Source organism: Syngnathus floridae, chromosome 12, assembly GCF_059516105.1.
Source record: "Syngnathus floridae isolate MCC-2025c chromosome 12, RoL_Sflo_1.0, whole genome shotgun sequence".
NCBI lineage: Eukaryota > Metazoa > Chordata > Actinopteri > Syngnathiformes > Syngnathidae > Syngnathus > Syngnathus floridae.
In genome coordinates, this window is record NC_142424.1 from 904,153 (window position 1) to 917,500 (window position 13,348).

The following is a 13,348-nucleotide window of genomic DNA, read 5'->3' on the forward strand; positions in this document are numbered from 1 at the left end:
TCGACGGATGTGACGTCAGGGCTTTAGGTCAATTGAAGACAGGTGTGCTCGCTCAAGGGGAGTTATCATATGCAGGTGCCACCGAGCGCGGGCCGGCGGCGGCGGACGGTTTCTCAGGTAAGCGAGCATGCTCGCAAATGTTTGTCGTCTTTGTCGTTTAAAAAAAAAATCCTCTTTTAATATTCATGATTTCCTTATTTCTTAAAACTGACCAAATTTAAACGGATGTCTTCCTTTAGTCCAGCTCGTTCCAGCGGCATTGGTCTTGTGTATGTATGATTTTGTGTGTGTTTTTTAATAACGTTTTCATACTTTATTTTATTGTATGTAAATAGCTGTTAGTCACGTGACCCAATGTGGAGGTACTTGTGGGCGGGGCCTGCTAAAAGACCAACTACGGAAGCTCCCCAAGTACTGATGTGCATTCCAGTTCTTTTAGGTGAACTGAATCTTTAGAATCTCTTTGAACGAATCGTTCACTCACGAGCCAACACTATTTGGGTTTTCAGTCTTGAGGTGAGCGTTGGTTGCCCTTTTGTCACTGTCATGGACACGAGTCTTTGGTGAAGTGGTAAACGTCATTGCCTCTAACACGATGGAACCATGGTTCGGGACCCGACCTTACCCGCGAGCTGTGCTTTGTCGATTTTCACTCACTTCTGCATAAAGTTTGTGACTTTTTTTTTTTTTTTTTGAAGGCAGGTTTCAGTCTTGCCTGTCGGAGAGGTGGGCGTGGTCAAGCCAATTTCAGTTGCGCTGTGATTGGTCAGACTGAATTTGGGCAGAGGTAGGAGGCGGGCAAAGTGGCACTTAGGTTTTTGAAGGCAGTTTTCAGTCTTGAGGTGAGCGACAGGTGCAACCGCCCGCGTGTGAAGTGGCCTGTCACGTGGTACGCTAGTGTGCAAAGCACCATTGGACGAGCAGGCGAGGAAGATTTGAATTGACGGATGTGACGTCATGTCTTCGGGTGAATTGGGGAAGTTGTCAAATACCGGTGCAATCACCCGCGCAGCGGGCGGTTTCTCAGGTAAGCTAACATGCTAGGAAATGTTTGTCGTTCATTGGCGTTTCTCACGACGGACGCCTTGTTTGTTTGTTGCAGGATTCAAGGCGAGTTATCAAATGCAGGCGCCACCGACCGTGTGGCGGTTTCTCGGGTAAGCTATCAAATGTTTGTCGTTCATTGGCGTTTCTCACGACGGACGCCTTGTTTGTTTGTTGCAGGATTCAAGGCGAGTCATCAAATGCAGGCGCCACCGACCGTGTGGCGGTTTCTCGGGTAAGCTATCAAATGTTTGTCGTTCATTGCCGTTTCTCACGACGGACGCCTTGTTTGTTTGATGCGAACAAATATCTTGAAAACCTTTTCACACTCGTCCCGGCCACCGCGACTGTCGTTTTGCCGCTACAGTATTTCAAACCTCTTTGGCGTTGTGTTTCGTCAAATTAACAATGTTGCATTACATATAGTGTGCTATTTCCGTGTTATGCAAACTGATGAATGTGACAAATTTGTTACGTCATGTTCAAATCTATTCCAAGATGGCGCCCGCCCGCCCGCCTTCCGTTATGCAACAAACATTTGCGAGCGTGATTTTCTCCCGTTTAGTGGACTGCTCGATTCATGCCGACATTTTTGAGTGAGTTGATGGATGATAAAATTAAATTATTATAATTCGGATACTTTTGTAATTATTATAACTCATTACAATATACTGATAATTGTATACATATTTTAAATATAAAACTGGAGTTGGTATGTGTAATTGTTGCAAAAATATCATGCCATTGCCACTCTACTCAATGTCTATAATTGTAACTCCCAGATGCAGAGCAAATAGTATGGTATGATATTGTATGGTATTGTATTGTATGTATTGTATTGTATGCATTGTGTGTATGGTAGCGTATGGCAGGGTATTGTATGTGTTCTATGTCAATCAATCCATCCATCCGTCCGTCCACCCACCCGTCCATCCAACCCATCCACCCACCCACCCATCCACCCACCCACCCATCCAACCCATCCAGCCCATCCAACCCATCCACCCATCCATCCACCCATCACCCCATCCATCCAACCCATCCACCCACCCATCCACCCACCCATCCACCCACCCATCCATCCACCCAGCCACCCATCCATCCAGCCACCCAGCCATCCACCGCTTATCCGAACGTCGGATTGCGGCGGCAGCTGCTTTAGGAGGGACTCCCAGACTTTCCTCTCTCCAGCCACTTCATCCAGCTCAACCCAGGAAATCCCAAGATTTGTATGTATTGTTTGTTTTGTTGTTTTTTGTTTTGTTTTTTGTTTTTCTTGTTTTGTTTTTTGTTTTGTATCTATTGTATTGTATGTATTGTATTGTATGCATTGTATTATATGTATTGTATGTATTGTATTGTATGTATTTTTTGTTTTTGGGGTTTTTTTGTTTTTTGTTTTTTTTGTATGTATTGTATTGTATGTATTGTATTGTATGTATCGTATTGTATGTAATTGTATGTATTGTATTATGTATTGTATGTATTGTATTGTATGTATTATTTTATTTTATTTTTATTTTTTTGTTTTTTGTTTTGTTTTGTTTTTTGTTTTGTATGTACTGTATGTATTGTATTGTGTGTATTGTATGTATTGTTTTGTTTTTGTTTTCTTTTTTTTTTTTTTTTTTTTTTTGTATTGTATGTATGTATTGTATGTATTGTATTGTATGTATTGTATGTATTGTATTATATGTATTGTATGTATTGTATTGTATGTATTGTTTTTTTTTTTTTTTTTGGTTGTGTTTTTGGTTTTTTTGTTTTGTTTGTATTGTATTGTATGTATTGTATTGTATGTATTTTTTTTTTTTTTTTTGTATTGTATGTATTGTATGTATTGTTTTTTTTTTTGTTTTGTATGTATTGTATTGTGTGTATTGTATTGTATTGTATGTATTGTTTTTTGTTGGGTTTTTTTGTTTTGTTTTTTTTGGTTTTTTTGCATTGTATGTATTGTATTGTGTGTATTGTATGTATTGTTTTTTGTTGGGTTTTTTTGTTTTGTTTTTTTGTTTTTTTTGCATTGTATGTATTGTATGTATGTATGTATGTATTGTATTGTCTGTATTGTATGTATTGTATGTATTGTATGTATTGTATGTGTTTGTATTGTATGTATTGTATTGTATGTATTGTATTGTATGTATTGTATTGTATTGTATGTATTGTATGTATGTATTGTATGTATTGTATTGTATTGTATGTATGTGTTGTATGTATTGTATGTGTTGTATGTGTTTCTATTGTATTGTATGTATTGTATTGTATGTATTGTATTGTATGTATTGTATGTATTGTATTGTATGTATTGTATGTATTGTATTGTATGTATTGTTTTTTTTGTTTTTTTTGCATTGTATGTATTGTATTGTATGTATTGTATGTATTGTATTGTATGTATTGTATTGTATGTATTGTATGTATTGTATTGTATTGTATGTATTGTATTGTATTGTATGTATTGTATGTATTGTATTGTATTGTATGTATTGTATTGTATGCATTGTGTGTATGGTAGCGTATGGCAGGGTATTGTATGTGTTCTATGTCAATCCATCCATCCGTCCGTCCACCCACCCGTCCATCCAACCCATCCAGCCACCCACCCATCCAACCCATCCAGCCACCCACCCATCCAACCCATCCACCCATCCATCCACCCAGCCACCCATCCATCCAACCCATCCACCCACCCATCCATCCACCCAGCCACCCATCCATCCAGCCACCCAGCCATCCACCGCTTATCCGGACGTCGGATTGCGGCGGCAGCAGCTTTAGGAGGGACTCCCAGACTTTCCTCTCTCCAGCCACTTCATCCAGCTCAACCCAGGAAATCCCAAGATTTGTATGTATTGTTTGTTTTGTTGTTTTTTGTTTTGTTGTTTTTTGTTTTGTTTTTCTTGTTTTGTTTTTTGTTTTGTATCTATTGTATTGTATGTATTGTATTGTATGTATTGTATGTATTGTATTATATGTATTGTATGTATTGTATTGTATTGTATTGGTTTTTTTTTTGTTTTTTTGGGTTTTTTTTTTGGTTTTGGTTTTTTTTGTATGTATTGTATTGTATGTATTGTATTGTATGTATTTTTTGTTTTGTTTTTTGTTTTGTTTTTTGTTTTTTTTGTATTGTATGTATTGTATGTATTGTTTTGTATTGTTTGTTTTGTTTTGTTTTGTTTTTTGTTTTGTATGTATTGTATGTATTGTATTGTATGTATTGTATTGTATGTATTGTATGTATCGTATTGTATGTATTGTATTATGTATTGTATTGTATGTATTATTTTATTTTATTTTAATTTTTTTGTTTTTTGTTTTGTTTTTTGTTTTGTATGTACTGTATGTATTGTATTGTGTGTATTGTATGTATTGTTTTGTTTTTGTTTTCTTTTTTTTTTTTTGTATTGTATGTATTGTATGTATGTATGTATGTATTGTATTGTTTGTATTGTATGTATTGTATTGTATTGTATGTATTGTATTGTATGTATTGTATGTATTGTATGTATTGTATTATATGTATTGTATGTATTGTATTGTATGTATTGTTTTTTTGGGTTTTTTTGGTTGTGTTTTTGGTTTTTTTGTTTTGTATGTATTGTATTGTATGTATTGTATGTATTGTATGTGTTTTTTTTGTTTTTTTTTTGTATTGTATGTATTGTATGTATTGTTTTTTTGTTTTTTTTTTGTTTTGTATGTATTGTATTGTGTGTATTGTATTGTATGTATTGTTTTTTGTTGGGTTTTTTTGTTTTGTTTTTTTTGTTTTTTTTTGCATTGTATGTATTGTATTGTGTGTATTGTATTGTATGTATTGTTTTTTGTTGGTTTTGTTTTTTTGTTTTTTTTGCATTGTATGTATTGTATGTATGTATGTATTGTATTGTCTGTATTGTATGTATTGTATGTATGTATTGTATGTATTGTATGTGTTTGTATTGTATGTATTGTATGTATTGTATTGTATGTATTGTATGTATTGTATGTGTTGTATGTGTTGTATGTGTTTGTATTGTATGTGTTTGTATTGTATTGTATGTATTGTATGTATTGTATTGTATGTATTGTATGTATTGTATTGTATGTATTGTTTTTTTTGTTTTTTTTGCATTGTATGTATTGTATTGTATGTATTGTATTGTATTGTATGTATTGTATTGTTTGTATTGTATTGTTTGTATTGTTTGTATTGTTTGTATTGTTTGTATTGTTTGTATTGTTTGTATTGTATGTATTGTATGTATTGTATGTATTGTTTTTTGTTTTTTTTGTTTTTTTTGTTTTTTGTTTTTTTTGTTTTTTGTTTTGTATGTATTGTGTGTATTGTATTGTATTGTATTGTATGTATTGTATGTATTGTATGTATTGTTTGTATTGTTTGTATTGTATGTATTGTATGTATTGTATGTATTGTATGTATTGTATGTATTGTATGTATTGTATGTATTGTATGTATTGTATGTATTGTTTTTTGGTTTTTTGTTTTGTATGTATTGTATTGTATTGTATTGTATGTATTGTTTTGTTTTGTTTTTTGTTTTGTTTTTTGTTTTGTATGTATTGTGTGTATTGTATTGTATTGTATGTATTTTGTTTTTTGTTTTGTTTTTTTTGTTTTGTTTTCTTTTTTGTTTTGTTTTTTGATTTTTTGTATTGTAATTATTGTATGTATTGTATGTATGTATTGTATGTATTGTATTGTATTTGTATTGTATTTGTATTTGTATTGTATTGTTTGTATTGTATTGTTTGTATTGTATTGTTTGTATGTATTGTTTGTATGTATTGTATTGTATTGTATGTATTGTTTGTATTGTATTGTTTGTATGTATTGTTTGTATTGTATGTATTGTATTGTTTGTTTTGTTTTTTGTGTTTTGTTTTTTGTTCACCCATCCACCCACCCATCCATCCATCCATCCATCCATCCATCCATCCATCCATCCATCCATCCATCCATCCATCCATCCATCCACCCACCCATCCATCCACCCATCCATCCAGCCACCCATCCAGCCAGCCTCCCAGCCATCCACCGCTTATCCGGACGTCGGATTTTTTTGTATTGTATGTATTGTATGTATGTATTGTTTTGTTTTGTTTTTGGTTTGTTGTTTTTTGTTTTGTTTTGTTTTTGGTTTTGTATGTATTGTATGTATGTATTGTATGTATTGTATGTATCGTGTTGTATCGTATTGTATTGTATGTATTGTATCGTATTGTATTGTATGTATTGTATTGCATTGTATTGTATGTATTGTATTGTATGTATTGTATGTATTGTATTGTATGCATTGTATTGTATGTATTATTTTTTATTTTTTGTTTTTTTTTGTTTTGTTTTTTGTTTTGTATGTACTGTATGTATTGTATTGTGTGTATTGTATTGTATGTATTGTATTGTATTGTATTGTATGTATTGTATGTATTGTATTGTATGTATTGTATTGTATGTATTGTATTGTTTGTTTTTGTTTTTTTTGTTTTTTGTTTTGTATGTATTGTGTGTATTGTATGTATTGTATGTATTGTATGTATTGTTTTGTTTTGTTTTTTGTTTTGTTTTTTTTGTTTTGTTGTCTTTTTTGTATTGTATGTATTGTATGTATTGTATGTATGTATTGTATTGTTTGTATTGTATTGTTTGTATGTATTGTTTGTATGTATGTATTGTATGTATTGTATGTATTGTTTGTATTGTATTGTATGTATTGTATTGTATGTATTGTATGTATTGTATGTATGGTATGGTATGGTATTGTGTTTGTATTGTATTGTATGTCTTGTATTGTATGTCTTGTATTGTATGTCTTGTATTGTATGTCTTGTATTGTATGTCTTGTATTGTATGTCTTGTATTGTATGTCTTGTATTGTATGTCTTGTATTGTATGTCTTGTATTGTATGTCTTGTATTGTATGTCTTGTATTGTATGTCTTGTATTGTATGTCTTGTATTGTATGTCTTGTATTGTATGTCTTGTATTGTATGTCTTGTATTGTATGTCTTGTATTGTATGTCTTGTATTGTATGTCTTGTATTGTATGTCTTGTATTGTATGTCTTGTATGTCTTGTATGTCTTGTATGTCTTGTATGTCTTGTATGTCTTGTATGTCTTGTATGTCTTGTATGTATTGTATGTATTGTATGTATTGTATGTATTGTATGTATTGTATGTATTGTATGTATTGTATGTATTGTATGTATTGTATGTATTGTATTGTTTGTTTTGTTTTTTTGTTTTGTATGTATTGTATTGTATGTATTGTTTTTTTTTTTGTTTTTTTCATTTGTTTTTTCTTTTTTGTTTTGTATGTATTGTAGGTATTGTATTGTATGTATTGTTTGTTCTGTATTGTTTCTTTTTCTTTTTTTTATGTTTTGTTTTGTTTTTTGTTTTTTTGTTTTGTATGTATTGTATTGTTTGTATTGTATCGTATGTATTGTATGTATTGTATTGTTTGTTTTGTTTTTTGTTTTGTATGTATTGTATGTATTGTTTGTATTGTTTTTTCTTTTGTTTTTTTGTTTTTTGTTTTGTTTTTCTTTTGTTTTTTCTTTTTTTTTTGTTTTGTATGTATTGTATTGTATGTATTGTATTGTATTGTATGTGTTGTATGTATTGTATTGTATGTATTGTATTGTATTGTTTGTTTTGTATTGTTTGTTTTGTATTGTTTGTTTTGTATTGTTTGTTTTTCTTTTTTTTTTTAATGTTTTGTTTTGCGCCGCGTCATTTTGCAATATTGTTGTTTTACTGTTGTTTTTTTTAATCATCAAATGAACTGTTTGTACTGTAACTGTGTGTGTGTACCACTGAACTGCAATTAAACTGTGAACTGAATTCAAGTGGTCCATTTTAAACATTGGCATTGGCAGTCTATCGTGCATACAAACTGGAATCATTTGAGACATTCTCAATGACAAGACAATTGTAAAGTTAGGCTGAAACAAAATTGACTTGTTAAATATGCAGTGTCAGGCTTTTTTTTTTTTTTTTTTTTTTTAACTACACAAAGAAAAGCTGCATGCATTCTAAATTGTTGACAAAAGCCAAGTAGCCAGACACCCATAGATGCAAACGACAAGTGTACAAACGGTTTCTGTTGCGATCAGTAAGTCATCTTTGGCAACCCTGCTTTAAAATGGCCACCGAACTCAGAATCTTGCAGAATGTTGGTACATATTTCTGTACGAGTAAAAGCTGTTTTAATGTGGTCAGAGACATTTTTTGGTTTTTGAATCGTCATGCATCATGTGGGCATACTTGTGAATAAAATCAACAGTGGTGTGTTTGCTTCCTGTTGGTGGTCTTGTAAATAAAGTCAACTTTGGTGTCAGTCATCATTCGGGATGTGCCTCAATCGATGGTGCATCTCTTGAATGTGAAACTTCTTGCATGTTTTGTTGCAGGGCTTGGCGTCCCCGTTGGCTGTCTGACTACAAAGAAGGCTGCTGCTGTCCAGTCCAGGTTGCTGCTATAGTCAATTGAATGTATAAACATAGCGAGTAACTTCCAGGACCTTAGCTTTCAATTCAAAGCACAGTTGCGTAACTACACGGCCAGCCTCGGTACATGTACTGGGTGGTACCACCCAGTTCAGAGTGAAGTAAAGGCCAGAGTGGTCGTCTTAATACTAGCATCCTCATGAAATTGACCATATCAGACAGGCTAGATGAATTCCAAGTGCTACCACCGGGTGGCAGCGTATTTGCCTCAAGCTGTTTGGTGCTGGGTCAATGCGACGCGTCTTTCGTTGTTTTGCCCAAAGCAACCTAATACACAATATTTGCCTCAACCTGTCTGACGCTCCATTGAACTGTATGCAATAATTTTTAACTTGAAACAACTACATTACAAATGATAGGCGCCCTAATTAGACAGCTGGGTCAACGGTTTGTTTTGCCCAAAGCAACCTAACGCATAGGTACTGCCGCTATCTCGTCGATGTGCATGTCTCTAAAATGTACAAAGCAAATTCATTTGCATAATAAACTTCCAAACCAAGCAATGCTTCTTTCTAGGTCTCCTCATGTCCTCAGCACTGCAAACCTTTGTGCCGGTACACCATATGAAGTAAATGATGGAATGGTTTTTTTTTTTTTACATCTCTAATGTGTATCAAGCATACCAGATGGTGTTTTAGAACAGCCTAGAATATTAAGTTACAAAAAGTTAAAAAAAGTTTAAAAAAACTTAAAGTTAAAAGAAGTTATTGATTGTATATTTGCTCCAAGGAGGGAGTATTGACAAGCGTTACCTCCTTCATAGTCTGCGCATTGTGTGCTTCGCAGCGCGGTGTAGACAGCAGGGGGCGCAGGCGGCACCGGGAGCAGCGGCGCAGGCGGCGCAGGCAGCAGGGGTGGGGAATCGAACCCTGGATCTCAGGTGTTCGAGCGCAGCGACGGAGCCACTCGCCAAGCGTGGCGAGCTCGGCAGTGACCCCGCTTTCACTTCGAGTCATTCTCAGACGTTCAGTATTGGGCTCCGCGCGCGCTGGGTAAGTACAAAAGAGAACTGGCGGCCGCCAGCTGCCAGGTCACGCTGGCCGACCGGTTCGTGACACGGCCTCATGCACCGTACAGCCCTGGTTCGATCCCAGTGGTGGGAACTTGCTCCGGCCCACTTTTGTAAGCGTCTGAATACATGCATATAGGTTGCATGTCGACGCATTTATTTATGTATAAACGCCCAGTGTGGCCCCGCCCGCAAGTGGGCGGGGCGATGCAGCTGGCCCCGCCCCCATCGAAATGGCGCCACCCCGGGCCCCGCCCGCAAGTGGGCGGGGCCATGCAGCTGGCCCCGCCCCCATCGAAATGGCCCCGCCCCCTGCCCTACAAAAAGACGGTAGGGTAGGGTAGGGGCGAAGCCCCGCCCCCTGCCCTACAAAAAGACGGTAGGGTAGGGTAGGGGCGAAGCCCCGCCCCCTGCCCTACAAAAAGACGGTAGGGTAGGGGGCGGGGCGAAGCCCCGCCCCCTACCCTACCGTCTTTATATACAGTATATATATATACAGTATATATACTGTATATATACTGTATATATACTGTATATATATATATAGTATATATACTGTATATATATATACAGTATATATATACTGTATATATACTATATATATACAGTATATATATATATACTGTATATATACAGTATATATATATACTGTATATATATACAGTATATATATATATATACAGTATATATATATACTGTATATATATATACAGTATATATATATATATATATATATACTGTATATATACAGTATATATATACAGTATATATATATATACTGTATATATATACAGTATATATATACAGTATATATATATACTGTATATATATATACTGTATATATATATACTGTATATATATACAGTATATATATACTGTATATATACAGTATATATATATATATATACTGTATATATACAGTATATATATACTGTATATATATACAGTATATATATACAGTATATATATATATACTATATATATATACAGTATATACATATATATATATATACTGTATATATACAGTATATATATATACAGTGTATATATATATATATATACAGTATATATATATACTGTATATATATATATACAGTGTATATATATATATATATACAGTATATATATATACTGTATATATATATACAGTATATATATATATATACACTGTATATATATATACTGTATATATATATATATACACTGTATATATATATACTGTATATATACTGTATATATATATATATATATATATACTGTATATATATATATATATACAGTATATATATATATATATATATATACTGTATATATACAGTATATATACAGTATATATATATACAGTATATATATATATATATATATATATACTGTATATATACAGTATATATACAGTATATATATATACAGTATATATATATATACTGTATATATATATATATATACACTGTATATATATATATATACTGTATATATACTGTATATATATACTGTATATATATATATATATATACAGTATATATATATATACTGTATATATACAGTATATATATATACTGTATATATACAGTATATATATAGTATATATATATATATACAGTATATATATATATATACTGTATATATATACAGTATATATATATACTGTATATATATACTGTATATATATACAGTATATATATATACTGTATATATACAGTATATATATATATACTGTATATATATAGTATATATACAGTATATATATACTGTATATATAAAGTATATATATACTGTATATATATATACAGTATATATACTATATATATATATACAGTATATATACAGTATATATACTGTATATATACAGTATATATACTGTATATATATATACTGTATATAAAGACGGTAGGGTAGGGGGCGGGGCTTCGCCCCGCCCCCTACCCTACCGTCTTTTTGTAGGGCAGGGGGCGGGGCTTCGCCCCTACCCTACCCTACCGTCTTTTTGTAGGGCAGGGGGCGGGGCTTCGCCCCTACCCTACCCTACCGTCTTTTTGTAGGGCAGGGGGCGGGGCCATTTCGATGGGGGCGGGGCCAGCTGCATGGCCCCGCCCACTTGCGGGCGGGGCCCGGGGTGGCGCCATTTCGATGGGGGCGGGGCCAGCTGCATCGCCCCGCCCACTTGCGGGCGGGGCCACACTGGGCGTTTATACATAAATAAATGCGTCGACATGCAACCTATATGCATGTATTCAGACGCTTACAAAAGTGGGCCGGAGCAAGTTCCCACCACTGGGATCGAACCAGGGCTGTACGGTGCATGAGGCCGTGTCACGAACCGGTCGGCCAGCGTGACCTGGCAGCTGGCGGCCGCCAGTTCTCTTTTGTACTTACCCAGCGCGCGCGGAGCGCAATACTGAACGTCTGAGAATGACTCGAAGTGAAAGCGGGGTCACTGCCGAGCTCGCCACGCTTGGCGAGTGGCTCCGTCGCTGCGCTCGAACACCTGAGATCCAGGGTTCGATTCCCCACCCCTGCTGCCTGCGCCGCCTGCGCCGCTGCTCCCGGTGCCGCCTGCGCCCCCTGCTGTCTACACCGCGCTGCGAAGCACACAATGCGCAGACTATGAAGGAGGTAACGCTTGTCAATACTCCCTCCTTGGAGCAAATATACAATCAATAACTTCTTTTAACTTTAAGTTTTTTTAAACTTTTTTTAACTTTTTGTAACTTAATATTCTAGGCTGTTCTAAAACACCATCTGGTATGCTTGATACACATTAGAGATGTAAAAAAAAAAAAACCATTCCATCATTTACTTCATATGGTGTACCGGCACAAAGGTTTGCAGTGCTGAGGACATGAGGAGACCTAGAAAGAAGCATTGCTTGGTTTGGAAGTTTATTATGCAAATGAATTTGCTTTGTACATTTTAGAGACATGCACATCGACGAGATAGCGGCAGTACCTATGCGTTAGGTTGCTTTGGGCAAAACAAACCGTTGACCCAGCTGTCTAATTAGGGCGCCTATCATTTGTAATGTAGTTGTTTCAAGTTAAAAATTATTGCATACAGTTCAATGGAGCGTCAGACAGGTTGAGGCAAATATTGTGTATTAGGTTGCTTTGGGCAAAACAACGAAAGACGCGTCGCATTGACCCAGCACCAAACAGCTTGAGGCAAATACGCTGCCACCCGGTGGTAGCACTTGGAATTCATCTAGCCTGTCTGATATGGTCAATTTCATGAGGATGCTAGTATTAAGACGACCACTCTGGCCTTTACTTCACTCTGAACTGGGTGGTACCACCCAGTACATGTACCGAGGCTGGCCGTGTAGTTACGCAACTGTGCTTTGAATTGAAAGCTAAGGTCCTGGAAGTTACTCGCTATGTTTATACATTCAATTGACTATAGCAGCAACCTGGACTGGACAGCAGCAGCCTTCTTTGTAGTCAGACAGCCAACGGGGACGCCAAGCCCTGCAACAAAACATGCAAGAAGTTTCACATTCAAGAGATGCACCATCGATTGAGGCACATCCCGAATGATGACTGACACCAAAGTTGACTTTATTTACAAGACCACCAACAGGAAGCAAACACACCACTGTTGATTTTATTCACAAGTATGCCCACATGATGCATGACGATTCAAAAACCAAAAAATGTCTCTGACCACATTAAAACAGCTTTTACTCGTACAGAAATATGTACCAACATTCTGCAAGATTCTGAGTTCGGTGGCCATTTTAAAGCAGGGTTGCCAAAGATGACTTACTGATCGCAACAGAA

At 35.0% G+C, this 13,348-nt stretch overlaps 2 long non-coding RNA genes across 17 annotated transcripts in view; one reads left to right on the forward strand and one right to left on the reverse strand.

The window, feature by feature from the left end:
* On the forward strand, positions 1 to 9,065 carry LOC148389318 (uncharacterized). 9 transcript variants are annotated; one of them, XR_015861893.1, is made up of 6 exons: positions 1 to 117; positions 336 to 516; positions 699 to 1,027; positions 1,103 to 1,157; positions 1,225 to 1,279; positions 8,471 to 9,065. It is a non-coding gene; the product is annotated as an uncharacterized LOC148389318 (long non-coding RNA). The 9 variants fall into 9 exon arrangements; XR_015861898.1 differs by having other exon boundaries at positions 703 to 1,027; XR_015861896.1 differs by having other exon boundaries at positions 336 to 439; positions 703 to 1,027.
* A 3,376-nt stretch (positions 9,066 to 12,441) lies between these two features.
* The window catches only part of LOC148389319 (uncharacterized), an 8,997-nt gene continuing 8,090 nt past the window's right edge, over positions 12,442 to 13,348 (reverse strand). For all 8 annotated transcript variants that reach the window (XR_015861887.1, XR_015861888.1, XR_015861882.1 and 5 more), the window contains one exon: positions 12,442 to 13,036. This is a non-coding gene — a long non-coding RNA (uncharacterized LOC148389319). The remainder of the gene's footprint in view (positions 13,037 to 13,348) is intronic.